Genomic DNA, 16,130 nt, shown 5'->3' with positions numbered 1-16,130 from the left:
AACCCATGTCCCTTGCACTGGCAAGCGGATTCTTAACTACTGCACCACCAGGGAAGTCCCATTTTGTTTGTTTGTGTGTTTGTTTTAATTTATTCTGAGCCTTTTAAAAAATTTTTATTTATTTATTTATTTTCAGTGCGTTGGGTCTTCGTTGTTACATGTGGGCTTTTCTCTAGTTGTGGCGAGCGGAGACTACTCTTCGTTGCGGTGTGCAGGCTTCTCATTGCAGTGGCTTCTCTTGTTGCAGAGCACGGGCTCTAGGCACACGGGCTTCAGTAGTTGTGGCTCATGGGCTCTAGAGCGCAGGCTCAGTAGTTGTGGCACACAGGCTTAGCTGCTCCGCGGCATGTGGGATCTTCCTGGACCAGGAATCGAACCCGTGTCCCCTGCACTGGCAGGCAGATTCTCAACCACTGCGCCAGCAGGGAAGCCCTATTCTGAGACTTTTTTAAGTGTGGCTTTAAGTAAGGTTCCCAGGCACCTGGACAACAGAGCTAAGAGGTGACTTCAGGAGCCCCTGGGTGATGTGCCAGGGCTCTGTCACCAAGTCGTACATCAAACAACTAAGTCAACGGTGAATTTTTCAGAAGGTGCAAGTGAGGAAATGGAGTCTTAAAAGGAATGACCTTATAACACATATTCTATTAGATCAAGTTGGTTGAAGTGGAAAAACTTTCTTGGCAGGTAAAAATCAAACCACCCATCAAAAAGATACAAGCACCCCAATGTTCACAGCAGCTCTACTGACAATAGCCAAAATATGGAGGGAACCCAAGTGCCTATCAACGGATGATGGATAAAGAAGATGTGGTATATATATATACAATGGAATATCAGTCATAAAAAAATGAAATTCTGCCATTTGCAGCAACATGGATGGACCTAGGGAATATTATGCTTAGTGAAATAAGTCAGACAAAGGCAAATACTGTATGATACCACTTATATGTGGAATCTAAAAAATAATGCAAATGAATGTATATGCAGAACAGAAACAGACTCACAGATACAGAAAACAAACGAGTGGTTACCAAAGGAGAGAAGGAAGGGGGAAGGAACAAATTAGGGCTACAGGATTAAAAGATACAAACTACTATATATAAAATAGATAAGCAGCAAGGATATATTACATAGCATAGGGAATTATAGCCATTATCTTGTAATAACTTTTTTTTAATTAATTAATTTATTTATTTATTTATAGCTGTGTTGGGTCTTCGTTTCTGTGCGAGGGCTTTCTCCAGTTGCAGCAAGTGGGGGCCACTCTTCATCACAGTGCGCGGGGCCTCTCACTATCGTGGCCTCTCTTGTTGCAGAGCACAGGCTCCAGACACACAGGCTCAGTAACTGTGGCTCACGGGCCTAGTTGCTCCGCAGCATGTGGGATCTTCCCAGACCAGGGCTCGAACCCGTGTACCCTGCATTGGCAGGAGGACTCTCAACCACTGCACCACCAGGGAAGCCCTAGTAATAACTTTTTTTTTTTTTTTTTTGCGGTACGCGGGCCTCTCACTGTTTTGGCCTCTCTCGTTGCGGAGCACAGGCTCCGGACACGCAGGCTCAGCGGCCATGGCTCACGGGCCCAGCTGCTCCGCGGCATGTGGGATCTTCCCAGACCGGGGCACGAACCCGTGTCCCCTGCATAGGCAGGCAGACTCTCAACCACTGTGCCACCAGGGAAGCCCTGTAATAACTTTTAATGGCATATAATCTATGAAAATACTGACTCACTATGCTGAACATCTGAAACTAACATAACATTGTAAATCAACTGTACTTCAATTTTTTTAAATTAAAATTGAAAAAATTTTTTTAAATCTAAGCATCCAATGCCAAGAGCACAGGTTCTAGAGACAGGCTGCAGGTTCAAATTTCAGCTCTGCTGCTTCCTAATCTGGGGGCCTTGGGCCAGTTACTTAGCCTCCCTGTGCCTCCGTTTCCCTGTCTTCATAGGGGAGTAATAATAATATCTACCCCACAGGGCTGTTGTGGATAAATACATGTAAGTTAAATGCATGCAAAGTGCTTAGAGCTGTGACTGGCACCTAAGAAGCGTAATATGTTAGTAAATACAATAAATCTTTTTTTAAGCCTTTTTTAAAATTATTATTTTTTTTTTGGCCATGCTGTGTGGCTTGTGGGATTTTAGTTCCCCAACCAGGGATCGAACCCAGGCCCTCAACAGTGGAGTCCTAACCACTGGACTGCCAGGGAATTCCCTTAAGCACTTAATTTTTGAAATAAATTTATCAGTCATATATATTGCTCCTTTTAGCTTTCCAAAGGAAATAAAGTTCATTGAAATTCCTCAATAAACTGTCTAGATTTTTTTTTGCACCTTTAAATAGAGAGCTTGTTAGTGGGGAAATATAACACAATACAGTAGATCCTGACATCCTCCCTGCAGCTCTGCTCCTGCAGTGGTGCGCCCTCTTCCGGCTGATTCTGGATGGTGACCCCACCCTGGGTTCTGAGGAGTGGAGGGGCTCAAGGCTGCCCTTTATTGAGGGCAGACCAGGCCAGGTGCCAAACAACCTCAGGACTACCTCCTCCAGGAAGGTTTCCGTCATCCCTTGGTCCAGGTTAGGTGCCCTTCTTTGCCTCTTTTCCTACAGTGAGTAACCACTACCTGAGGGCATCCTCCTCACATTACACTGAAGTTCCCATCGTGTTTATCTCCCTGCAGGATGGCACCTGGTAAGGGTAGAGCTTTGCCTTCCTTGCTCTCCTGTGTAACCCCTAGCACAGTGCCTGCCACACCATTTGTCAAACTGAACTGGGTTTCAGTATCACCTTGCTGATAGAGAGCCTCATGCCTGAGCAGAGAGGAACAGATGAAAGAGGAGGCCACACACAAATGCCATCTGCATTTCCACACAGAGCGTGCCTTGCCCATCAAAACTTAAATCCCATCTCATTAAAAGCATGTTGTCTAATTCCCCTCAGTGTATGTTCCTTGCTTCGCTCCACAATCATTTACTGAAGATGCCCCTGATATATAATCGTGCCCTCCAAAAACTTTAGACTGGTGAAAGAAATGAGCCTCATCAAAAGACACAATCAACAGTGAAAAGGCAACCGACGGAATGGAAGGAAATATTTGCGAATCGTATACCTGGTAAGTGGTTACTATCCAGAATATATAAAGAACTTCTACAACTCAATAATAATAACAACTATAACAACAGCAACAACCCAATTTTAAAGTGGGCAAAGGATGTGACTAGACATTTCTCCAAAGAAGACATACAAATGACCAACAAGCACATGAAAAAATGCTCACCATCACTATCCATTAGGTAAATGCAAGTCACAACCACCATGAGATAATACCTCACATCCATCAGGGTGGCTACCAAAAAAACAGAAAATAACAACTGTTGGCCAGGATGTGGAAAAATAGGAACCCTTATGCCCTGCTGGTAGGAAAGTAAAATAGTGCAGTCACTGTGGAAAACAGTATGGAGATTCCTCAAAAAATTAAAAATATAATTTCCATATGACCCTTGTAAGGGACCGAATGTTTGTTTCCCCCTAATATTCTTATGTTGAAATCCTAACCCCCATTGTGATGGCATTTGGAGCTGGGGCCTCTGGGAGGTGAGGTGATTAGGTCATGAGGGCAGAGTCCTTATGATGGGATTAGTGCCCTTATAAAAAAGACCCCACAGAGCTCCCTCACCCATTCCACCATGTGAGGACACAGCAAAAAGACAGTCGTCTATGAACCAGGAAGCAAATCTCACCAGACACCTAATCATGCCCTGATCTTGCACTTTTCAGCCTCCAGAACCATGAGAAATAAATTTCTGCTGTCTATAAGCCACCCAGGATATGGTATTCTGTTACAACAGCCCAAACAGACAAAGACAAGCCAGCAATCCCACTTCTGGGTGTATATCTAAAAGAATCCAAAGCAGGATCTTGAAGAGATATTTGCATACTCATATTCATAATAGCACTATTCACAATAGCCAAGAAGTGGAAGCAACCCAAGTATCCATCGACCGATATCATTAAAACGTATGTATACATACAATGGAATATTATTAAGCCTCACAAAAGAAGGAAATTCTGACACATGCTACAACACAAAGGAACCTGGAGAACATTATGCTAAGTGACATAAACTAGTCACAAAAAGTCAAATCCTGTATGATCCCACTTCTATGAGATATCTAGAGAAGTCAAATTCATCGAAACAGAAAGTACATCGATAGTAACTAGGGGCTGGGGGCAGCAGGAAATGGGAAGTTGTTCAAGGGGCAGAGAGTTTCAGTTTTGCAAGATTAAAAAGTTCTGGAGGTTGGTTGAACAACAGTGTGAATATACTTAACACTGTACACTTAGAAATGTTTAAGGTATTAAATCTTATGGCTTTTTTTCCCACAATTTTAAAAAAGAGAGATAAGCCAAGTGCAAAAAAAATTCTAAAGATTTTATTGAATAATGTCAACTAGTTGGGAGATAAAAGCATGATTTTTCTTCCTATAATTACTCTCCAACTAGTCCAAATTGGCTCATCCCTCTTTTCCTAAATAGTGGGTCCCTTAATCACTTCTTTGCCGTATTCTATAGCGTTCCAGTCACCTTTGATCATTTCAGATTTAAGACTGAGTCTGTAACCCAGCAGAACCCTATGGAGCCTTCCTGGGACCGATTCCCCCTGTCCTCCTGGTCAAATCCATCTTAGTATGTGATTTGCTGCAGCAGTTCAAAAATAATTTCTCTATAATCTTCCTGTCTTGTGATCTCACAGTTAAACAAGTCAAGACTTTTCAAATTTTTAAGATTTTGCAGAGCTTCTACTATACCAAGATCTTTGATTTTGTTTCCACTCAAATTGAGTTGGGTAAGATTTGGACATTTCTCTGCCAGGATATCCAAGCCTCCAGAAATTATACTGTCACTAAATTCCAACTTTCAAAGTTTACTCAAGCTTACTCAAGCTGGGCAGTCGGGCCAGTGAACTTTGTTCCACATTAGCCATACTCGGAAACTCTTGTTTTTTAAAAGTATCATTCAGGCTTTCAGTTTCCCCATTGTTCTTTAACAGGGCCGGTATTACAGGAAACAGACCAGAATAAGATAAACCAGAGCTCGCTGGCCTCTCAGGGTCGCAGTTCCCTAGCACAAGAATGGAAATTTTCCTACCTACTGTCCCAAACGGGGGTCCAGACCAGCCTCAGTCCATCCGGACTTTCCCAGCACCACTCAGGTGGTGCCGGACGGCGGAAGGACTCCTCCCCTCAGAGGGGAAAACCCAGTTAAAGCGGCACTCCGCTCAAAACCAGGTGACCAAGTCTCACACCTTTCCCCCCGCCCCCTCAAAAAGGAAAATCTCCAATCAAGGCACCCCAGTAGGGAAGTACAGCCTGGTGTCCTCACGCTCGAGGTTCTGCCACTCACCAGAGACGTCTCAAAGATCAGACAAGACCAAACCAGACCAGCACCGTTTCCTCCTCCTCCTCCTCCTCCTCCTCCTCCTCCTGTTCCTCATATCCTTCAGGTGGACCACCTTCCCCTTCATCGTGTTCATCTCCATCCTCATCATCCTCTTCCCCTTAGCCTGGGGCTTCGCCAAGATGGCGGCGCCCATGTGGCCGTGCGTTTCCCAGGGTCGGTGGTTTGGTACTTGAGGAGGGTCATGAGTCCGGCCTCTGGGGCTGCGTGAGGCCCACACGGGCGCTCAGGGGTTTCTGGTGGTGCAGAAGGCTCGGGGTCTGTTGAAGGAATTCTTCTCCGGGAGGAGGGTGAAGACAGAGCTCCCAGAGCTCTTCCACCGCGGCGACTTGCCCCAGATTATCTACACGCGGCTTCGACCCCACGGCCGGCTCACTTCATGTGGGGCATCTGCTGGCGCTGCTGGGCCTGTCTCACTACCAGCGAGCAGGCCACAGCACGATCGCGCTGGCGGGAGGCGCCGCGGCGCGCCTGGGAGACCCGAGCGGTGGTTCCAAGGCGCGCGAGGCACTGGACGCAGAGCACCTGCAGATCAATGCGCCAGCCCTGCAGCGAGGGCTCAAGGCCCTGGCGGCTGATCACCAGCAGCTCTTCACTAACGCGCGGACCCAGGGCAGCTTCATCTTGCTGGACACCTCGGCGTGGTCCCAGAAGTATCACCTGGTGCACTTCCTAGCTGCAGTGGGCGGCCACTTCCGCAGGGGCACGCTGCTGAGCCGACTGAGCATGCAGACTCAGCTCAAGAGCCTGGAAGGCATGAGTTTGGCCAAGTTTTTAATCAGGTGCTCCAGGCCTATGATTGCTACTACCTGTTCTAGCCTTATGGATGCCGGGTCCAACTAGGTGGATCTGATCAGCTGGGCAATATCATGTCTGGATATGAGTTCATCCATAAGTTCACTGGAGAAGACATATTTAGAATCTGTTCCTCTAATTACAACTGGAGCAAAATTGGGAAAGTCCACTGGCAATGCTGTTTGGCTAAACAGATAAGACATCTCCATTTGAATTGTATCAAGTCTTTGTGAGGCAGCAAGATGATGTGGTAGAAAGGTCCCTGAAGCTCTTCACTTTTCTGTCCCTTCCGGAGATTGACCACATAATGTAGCTGCATGTCAGAGAGCCAGAAAAGCGGGGTGGTCAGAAATGACTCGCTGCAGACGTAACAAAGCTTGTTCATGGACAAGAAGGACTGGAGTCTGCTAAAAGGTGTACGCAAGCCCTTTAACATAGTAGCATAGATGCACTAGAGGTCATGTCTGATCAAACTCTCTTAGAGTTTTTAAAAGAAGCTTCATCTTCTGAATTAGTTCTTGACCCTGGAACAAGCCTCCTAGATACCTGCTGCAAAGTAAATGCCATTTCAAATGGACCCCGAGGGTATCGGATGATAACAGAAGGCGGGGGCTTCCCTGGTGGCGCAGTGGTTGGGGGTCCGCCTGCCGATGCAGGGGACACGGGTTCGTGCCCCGGTCTGGGAGGATCCCACGTGCCGCGGAGCGGCTGGGCCCGTGGGCCGTGGCTGCTGGGCCTGCGCGTCCGGAGCCTGTGCTCTGCAGGGGGAGAGGCCACAACAGTGAGAGGCCCGCCTACCGCAAAAAAAAAAAAAAAAAAAAAAAAAACAGAAGGCGGAATCAGTATAAATCACAGACAAGTAAAAAATTCTGAGACTGTTTTAGTTGTTGGACAACGTATTCTTAAGAATGGGCTTTGGTTACTTAAAATAGGAAAAAGAAATTTCTACATTATAAAATGGCTTCAGCAATGATGAAAAATCCTTCTGGTGGTTCACACTTATGCACAATTCATTCTCAAGACATACGAACTTATACCTTCGCTTATGCATATCAAACAATAGGCAGGTGGGGGACAGGGGAGGGGTGTCTCAGGAAGGCCTCATAGGGTCCTGCTCGGTAACACGAGGACAAGAAGTTGCAGGACTTGTAGGCAGCACCGTTCAGCTACATCAGACGTGTGTGAAGGGGGTCATAGATATGAAGTTGGAACATGCCCAACCACGCCCAGGACTATTTCCTGTCACATTTGGCTCAGTCTGCTTTGAGGAGGGATAGAGACAGCTGTGTGGCCCTTCTCAGGACCAGCACAGGCAGATCAAGCTGAGAGCACTGAAGTTCACTTGTGCTGGCAAGGAGCCATCGGCCTTGAAAACAGGGTCCATTTATGGTTTACCTTTTCCTTTGTCTCGGGACATAAAATTAGCAAAATTTCTCTTGCAGCCAATCACCGTTTTCTGTGGGCTTCTTGCAGAAGCGCCAGCTGTCACTCCATGACTCAGATCACTCCACACAGCACATTCTAACCTGAATGACACTGGCCAAAATGCACTAGCCATCGGTCCCGCCTGCTTTGAATTTCCATCGTTGCACAGCCCAATCTTAGCAGAAGGAAGCCCGCTCAAGGAAGCAGAGCTGAAGGTTAGCTCTGACCCCTGACTTGCCATGTGACTTTGGACAAGTTAGTCTGAACATCAAATTCATCAGAAAAATAGGAGTGAATACTATCTGCCCTGAGGTAGGATCCAATGAGGAAAGTAATGTGCATGAACGTGCACTGAAAAGTGACAAGTGACACAAAGATAAGAAGTAGTGATGATGATGTGTATCCTTATACACTGAATGCAGCGTCTCTCCTCCTCTGGAGACCAGGAGGATGTAAGTGCATAAGGAAGTGGATGGCATTTACGTTCCCAGGGGAGAGGCTGTGCACAAAGACATGATAAATACTCCTGCCAGCTCAAAATAAACACTGGTGTCACAAAGACACTTCTTCCAGCCCCCTGGTGTTTGGGGTCCTCCCTTTCTGTATTCCACCTCCCTGCTCTTTCTATTTCTATGGCGCCTGTCACCATGGTTTCTAGGTACTCACATAAACACATTAAGTTGAAAACAAAGCCGTATGTGGGAAGACACACTCCTTATTTCCCGAAGCTGAGCTTGGAAGAGGAGCGACCAGGTGGAACTGACTCCCCACATGATGGAATCTTGAGATTTCATGTGGGAGAAGAGAAGCAAACACCAAATATCTATCCGATGCCTGCAGGCTGTAACACCTTATTAGCTGCCTGAAGATTCAGAGTAATGATTCCGTGTGCCTTGCCCTCAAGGACTTAACAGCCTCCAAGGCAATAGCAGACTCTCCAAATACACCACTAGCTTAGGGACACTGGATTGCACCAGGGCTCGTCCTTGCCAAGGGTAGATGGTATACATACAGCTGAGAGCTCACCTGTGGAAAAACACCAGCTCAGCCCAGAAGTGAACTCTGTCTGGTCTCATACTGTGCCAGGGGCATCGGAACTAACAGATGAAAGCCATCACTATGGAGATGTGTTGAGGAGCGGGGAGGGATGAGTAAAGCCCTGCAGAATGGAGCAGGCGAAGCTTGTTCCAAACCAAGAGATGATTCCTGTATCTCATCACGGGCAGCTGGCCCCTCTTGAGCCAGAATTTGTAAAAGCCTCGAATAACATCCAAAGGGAAGTCAGATCCTTGGTTCTAGCTCCTATTCTGCCACTATGTCATTAGATAATCTAAAGTGATTACTTAACCTTGTGTGATAAATGTGGGGTTACAGACCTTCAGAGTTGGATAAGACCCTAGCACCTTGCCCATATTTTACGAACCACAAGTCAGAATATATTTGCCAAAACATCCTTATTCTGTTTCCAAGATCAAGAGGCTTTCAAAGGGGTATGGAGTGAATGTGGGCACACTGGAGTTTCTGGGACATGTGATGGTTTATAGTCACCTTCACAGGCAGAATATTGAAAATAGGACTGTTCCAGAAAGCCTGAGACAAGGGATGCAGGAATGGATGGCTTTCCAGCAGGACGTTCCTTCCCAGGGCACCACCACGTGGTCAGAAACACCTCCTTGAATATCTCCATGGGGGCTAGTTTTAATATAGAAGCAAAAAAAAAAAAAATCCACTTCCTAGTACTTTATTCCTCGGTCCCAATTTTGTCCTCTAATCCTACCCCCCCCCAAAAAAAACATATCTTCTATTCCACGAACCTCCTGAATATTTAAAAGAGAGACTAGTCTTGGCATGCCTTCTTTATCCTAAACCAAACATCCTTAGTTACTACAGCTGTTTCTTGGTTGCCAGGCCTGTCATCTGCATGACCTTTTAGCTAACTGTATGCTAACGGATCACACATCTTTTTAGAGAGATGCTTTGACCAGAGTCATGGCACACTTTAGCCACAAGGGGAAGGTTGAGGCTCCCTTAGTCCACCCTAGGAGAGGAGGCAGCTGGAATCTGGTTGAGGGTATGGAGTTGGGCATTCTTCTGACCTCTTCCACTCTCCTTTTCAGGATCTCCATCCTGCAGAAGCACATGCCTCCAGTCAAAAGGACCAGGACTTGCCCCTTGCATGGGGATGGAACCTGCCCTTGCCAGCAGGACCGGGGTGAAGCCAGGAAAAGGAGATAGGGAGTGGCTGGCCTAGAGCTCTACTCTAGGCCAAGAGAAATAATGTGGTCGCTTTGCCAGGCCTTCTCATCAACCAAGTAAAAAGGTCAGATAAAGGGGGCCAAAGAGGTTTTTCACTTAGTTTGAGGGAAAAGGAGTGCTTGAAGCTCACCCAGACGTGAGGACTGGCCAAGACCCAGCCATCTCCACCTCCTTCCAACAGAGGAATGGTGACAACCAGCAAAGAATAAGTATACTACAGTAAGACAGTTACATCCCTTGGCCCAGGTGCTGTGCTTGCTATTAATGCAAGCAAACTTGGCATTTACCTTCTTAACCAGTTTCCCTGTTGGCTCATATCACAACCATGGATGACAAGGAAAAATGTTTTCCTAAATAAAACTAAACCTAGATCCTGCAAGGTTTAGCCTCAGAAGGAGAAGTCAAAGAGGAAGGGATGATTATCTAAGGAGCCCCGACTCCATCACTAACCTCTGGGTGCTCTCACTTTAGTTACCAAGTCAGTACTGCACTGGTACCCAGGGGCTACAGCCGTCTGTCCCAGCTCTAGTCTAAGAGTAGAACCACTCCTTCCCTCGTCTGTTGGTTTTCTCTTGACTCTGCTAAGAACAAGTGGCATCGCCTGTATGGGGGTTGGTTCCAACGTAGCTAATTTGTCCCCGGAGTTCACAGCACTAAACCCCAATTCACTCAGTATCTGAGACACCTACACATTTGCCCAAGGGGTCTGAAACAAGTCTTCACTAATCCCTCTTGGGTCCCTCATTTCTACACCATTCTCCAGCCCTGCCCCCATGAGTCCCCTCACTGGCAATCTTGACATCCTCTATCTCTATACAAAGTGAGATCACTGGCTCTGCAGCCCACCCAAGTACGCCCTGCTCAGATCTCAGGATCAGATTTGAGAAATGTTCCTCCTCCTTAATAGAGTGACGTAATAAATGACTTCACCTTTCAGATAGGACCCTGCCTTTTCATGGAGAGGGGTGCCCTTAAGCACAATAACACAATATTCACAAAGTAAACTAGATGGCCAGTCTAGTCTTGGGCCAGGAAAGGCTCCATACACTTGGGCCTTCACTGAAGTATCTCCGGGCAGGTCTGGATGAAGGCCACCTTGGAGGGGCTGCCTTCCCTCTGTGGCGCCCAGGACCTGCTTCATGTAACAGGAGGTGCCAAGCAGCACGTGGCCTGTGGCCTGCAAGCTGAAGAGGACTCAGGAAAGAGCTTCCTTCAGGATGTGCTTAGCCCCATGGCAGTGTAAACCATAGGAAAGGAAGCATGTGCCATAGAGGGTTGCCTTCAGGTTCAGGTAGCCAATGAAGTCCTGGGAATTCACCTTGTGCAGGTAGAAAGTTACGTGGGTCTCACCGATCTTCTTGCCAGGCTAATGGAAGAGGGAGAATTGGTACCTAGGCCCCTGCTCTGATGGGGGCTGCACCTTCTGGAGCTCTGTGCCCTCTGCCAGGGCCCTAAAGTACTCTTCTGCCTCTCTGGTTGTGTCATTTTCCTCCAGTGCCAGGGGGAAGGGCTGGTCTGCCAGTCAAGGAGGTGCTCAATTCTGCGGCCAGATGCCCTTCCACACACTCTGGTCGGCATTGCTTAGTCCATAGGTCAGGGCTCTGGGGGTCCTCGCACTTGCTCTTCACAAGCCTAAAATGACTGTTGTGAGGGAAAAAAATTATAGGACATAATTCCGGCTTTAATACCCTTTCTGGAAAGAGGTGAGTATACAAAGAAATGAGCATGTGCCTATATGCAAAAATACATGAATTTTAAGTGCTTGGAAATGTTTAAGGGCTCATTTTCAGAGACCTTAGGCAAAACCACCCCCTTTTTTTTTTTTTTTTTTTTGGCGGTACGCGGGCCTCTCACTGTTGTGGCCTCTCCTGTTGCGGAGCACAGGCTCTGGACGCGCAGGCTCAGAGACCATGGCTCACGGGCCCAGCCACTCCGCGGCATGTGGGATCTTCCTGGACCGGGGCACGAACCCGCGTCCCCTGCATCGGCACGCGGACTCTCAACCACTGCGCCACCAGGGAAGCCCAAAACCACCTGCTCTTAAATGAATTCCCACTTCTCGAAGGTGGAGCAGGTTCTGAGGGGAGCCCTGCTTCGGGCTGGGCAGGCGGCTTGGAGGGAGGGCTCACCCAGTTTCCCTGGCCGAGCCCAGATGGCCCTCCGGAGGCCTGCTCCACTCAGACAGGAGTTGAAGGGCGGCCCATCTGCCCTGGGTTTGTAACTGCGAGGACACCCCTCCGCTTCGTCCCCCGGGAGGACCGCGCGCCCCGCCGGAGGCGCCGCTGCCGGGCTTCTGGCCACCAGGTGGCGCCACGCGGCGGCCCGCGCGCCGCTCCAGCAGCGGGGGCGGGTCCGGCAACGGAGGACCCGGGGTAACTGGCCTCCTGGGCCAACCTGCCCGACCGCACCCCGGGAGCTGGGTCCCGCCAAACCCGCGCCTGGGGCCAAGGGGCACAGGCGGCTTCAGCAGAATTGCTGAACAGTCTTGTAAAAAAAAATTTCCAGCCCATCCACCACTCCCAAATCAATTTAAAAATTAAAAATAAGTTGATACGGGAAGTTGCTGGCGAAAATGTACAGAACAGCTTGGATACAGGCAACAGCAGAGGTGCTGTTTAAGAAGGAGCGTGAGTTCTGGAGTCTTGACTGCGTTCAAATCTGCTTAACGACCTTGGGCACTTTATTCAACCTGCATATCACCTCATTGCCTCATCTGCAAATGCCGGTAATTTACATAGAGCTTACCTCATGGGGTTGTTGACAGGAATTAAACGAATTGATACACTTACATACACGTATGTGTATTTAATATATGTACAGATTAAATTATGTATACAAATTAAAATAACATGTATATCTGTGCATTACATAAAATACATAATTACATATGTACATAATATAAAGTTATATGCCAAGCACACAGTGAGCACCGATAATGTTAGCTATATTTTATATTTTAGTAAGCAATTTCTATGAATTATTTTTTATTATCTTTAAATTTTATTTATTTATTTATTTTTGGCTGCGTTGGGTCTTCGTTGCTGCGTGTGGGCTTTTCTCTAGTTGCAGTGAGCGGGGCTACTCTTCGTGGCGGTGCGCGGGCTTCTCATTGCGGTGGCTTCTCTTGTTGCAGAGCACGGGCTCTAGAGCGCAGGCTCAGTAGTTGTGGCGCAGGGGCTTAGTTGCTCCGCGGCATGTGGGATCTTCCCGGACCAGGGCTGGAACCCGTGTCCCCTGCATTGGCAGGCGTATTCTTAACCACTGACCCACCAGAGAAGCCCCGAATTATCTATTTTTAAAAACATCTTTCATTCAAACAAGACAAAGTCATACTTTCGGGGATTTTGTTAACTTTTTATATGGAAATTTTCAAATGTTTACAACAGTAGAGAAAATAATATAATGAACCCCCATGGACCTATCACCTAGTTTCAATAATTATCAACACATGGCCAGTTCTGTTTCATCTGTATCCCCACACCCTCTCCTCCAGTAAGTTGCAAATCCCAAATCTCATCTCATATCACTTCATTTGTAAATACTTGACTATTCACAGTACTTTTAAAACTCAACGTTTATTTAATATTGTCTCTGTGCACAATCTGTTGTAGTCATCAGTCCAGAGACTTCCCATAACACAAGAATCTTTTCCACACCAGCATCTGACACAGAAATTGGAACTGAATATTGAATCAGCAGCAGTTCCTTTGCTGGAAAAGTATTTCCACTTCTCAAGCGATGTGTTCTCTCTACAGAAGGAACATTGCTTTCAGCCCCTGGCTCCCTCCCAGTGAGAATCCAGAGACTGCTCTGTGATCCATGGTGACCCACCCCAGGCTGAATTATGGCAGTTGGGGAAGATTTCTCCTAATTAGTCAGATTCCTGCACTCAGAGCAGGATATGATCCATTTTAAGAAGGAAGCCACTTTTCCAGATACTTGAAGATTTTAGGATATACACCCAATACTTCTGGGTGGCGCGGGGTGGGGACCATTGGAACTACTGTCTCCTGGAGTGTTCTTTACACAATGCCAATGTCACTTTCACACTGAAAATTTAACCAAATTTTTCCCCTCAAGGCACCTTGGAAATGTGTTAACATTTTAAATTATTGACTTAAGGCGCACGCACACACACATGCACACACACACACACACACACAGTCACACACACTTTAATTTGTGGTTTAAACAGGCTAATTGGATTCCCTCACCGAATCAACAGTGTTACACAAACCTTAGTGCTGGCGGGGGGCGGGGGGGGGTTGTTTTTTGTTTTGGGCGTGCCACATGGCTTGTGGGAATCTTGGGATCTTAGTTCCCCACCCAGGGATCGAACCTGGACCCTCGGCAGTGAAACCGCAAAGTCCTAACCACTGGACCGCCAGGGAATTCCCTCTAGTGCTGTGTTTTTATATTTATAAAGTAGGCATCTGTCTTCCTCTCATTCTCAAAACAGGAAAAAATATGACCATGTTAAATCAAGCAGGGAGACTGTCTAGGCGTAGGGACATAATTCCCAATTCCTCCACTCTCTTTCAGCAAGCTGAATGAGTTATCATAATTACGCTTTTGACACTAGTGACCCCTTTTTCTGATCATTATTCTCCGGTCTCTGAGAGTCTTATAATGATCAGTTTCCAATTCCTACGGCCTCTGCACCTTGGGGATGAGCCTCCTTAGGGATCAAGAGAGCTGAGCAGCAGTTGACTCTCTCCTGAGTCTGTCCTTCTACCAGGCTGCCGGCGCGCAAGGCAGAGACATGGTGGGCCAGAGAGGGTGTCTTAGGGACTAGGACCCTCACACGCTCCAAGAGAGGGGCAAGGAGGTGACAGTTATGTCCATGGCTGTTGGCTGATGAACTGAAGCCCAGGTCAAGAACGTCTCACGATCATTTTCTGATTTTAAAATCCAAACTTTACAACCTTGATCCTTCCAGTAGATGTAATTATGCCCTTCTTCCCATTACCATGGTGATCTGGGTACATTTCCTATGCCTTTGCATTAGATTTTTTAAAAAAATAGATTTATTTATTTATTTATGGCTGCATTGGGTCTTCGTTGCTGCACGCAGGCTTTCTCCAGTTGTGGCGAGCGGGGGCCACTCCTCGTTGCGGTGCGCGGGCCTCTCACCGCAGTGGCCTCTCTTGTTGCGGAGCACGTGCTCCAGGCGCGCGGGCGTCAGTAGTTGTGGCTCGCGGGCTCCAGAGAGCAGGCTCAGCAGCTGTGGTGCACGGGCCTAGCCGCTCCACGGCATGTGGGATCCTCCCAGACCAGGGCTCGAACCCACGTCCCCCGCACTGGCAGACGGACTCCCAACCACTGAGCCACCAGGGAAGCCCCTAGATTTTTTGATATACTTTCAGCCTCCCCACTAGATGACAAAGATCAGCTCAGTTATCTTTTAATTCCTCAGCGGCCAGCCTCGTAGAAAGTAGGTACCCAATAAACCTTAGTTAATTTGATGATTCAAGTCACAGGGGCAACTTGCTATTGACTTGACTTTCCTCTCTTGAACACCATCTGCAGCATGGTACATGTTGGGTTTTTTTTTTTTTTTTATGTCATTCAAAATCACCCTGGGTTTTGTTTGTTTTTAAATACAAATGCTCCAGATCCAAAAGTTCCTTGCTAAGGGAGGGATGGGCTAGCTTGAAGGTCTACTGGGGTACTATCCACTATAAAAGCCAGGAACTACCAGAGGTAGCGCTGGTGAGAAAACACTGGTTGCAAAATGCAGCTCTTGACATCTGTCATCTATTTTCTCCTCCTTGGAGTCAGTTGCCCTCGGGTCAAAGTGGAATGGGCTGCCTTGGTCACTCACGTACGGTAAAATGTGGAAGAAAGCCAGAACTGACCTTCAGAGCTCAGCAGCATCCTTCCAGTTAGAAGCAGCCCTTCTCTGTGTGATGGCAAAGCCCTGGCAACAATGCACAAGTGGAAGGTGTTATAGCCCATGGAGTTAAGGGTTAGAAGTAGGCATCCCTCCGCTGACTGCTACACTCTGAGGGGACCTGCTTCTCTTGCTGTCCCCACCAGCCCAGAGTTTGGCTGCCTTTCTGGATGTGTCCCTAACTATATCATTTCTTCTTCCACCCTAACCCACTAAGGCTTGCTGCATGGGACACGCTGCGTGGCATGCCCCCATCATTCATTTTCTCCAGCTGCAACAATCGCACTTCTTTTGAGAA

The 16,130-nt window shown here is 47.4% G+C and overlaps 1 pseudogene across 1 annotated transcript; it reads left to right on the top strand.

The window, feature by feature from the left end:
* Nucleotides 1-5,585: 5,585 nt before the first annotated feature.
* Nucleotides 5,586-7,231, top strand: LOC308627594 (tyrosine--tRNA ligase, mitochondrial-like; annotated as a pseudogene). The gene is made up of 2 exons: nucleotides 5,586-6,878; nucleotides 7,089-7,231. The product of its transcript is annotated as a tyrosine--tRNA ligase, mitochondrial-like (transcript).
* The last annotated feature ends 8,899 nt before the right edge of the window (nucleotides 7,232-16,130 follow it).

Source organism: Mesoplodon bidens (genome assembly GCF_964165515.1).
Source record: "Mesoplodon bidens genome assembly, chromosome: 14".
NCBI lineage: Eukaryota > Metazoa > Chordata > Mammalia > Artiodactyla > Ziphiidae > Mesoplodon > Mesoplodon bidens.
Note: the sequence above shows the minus strand (reverse complement) of the source record. Positions and strands in the feature narration are given on the sequence as shown.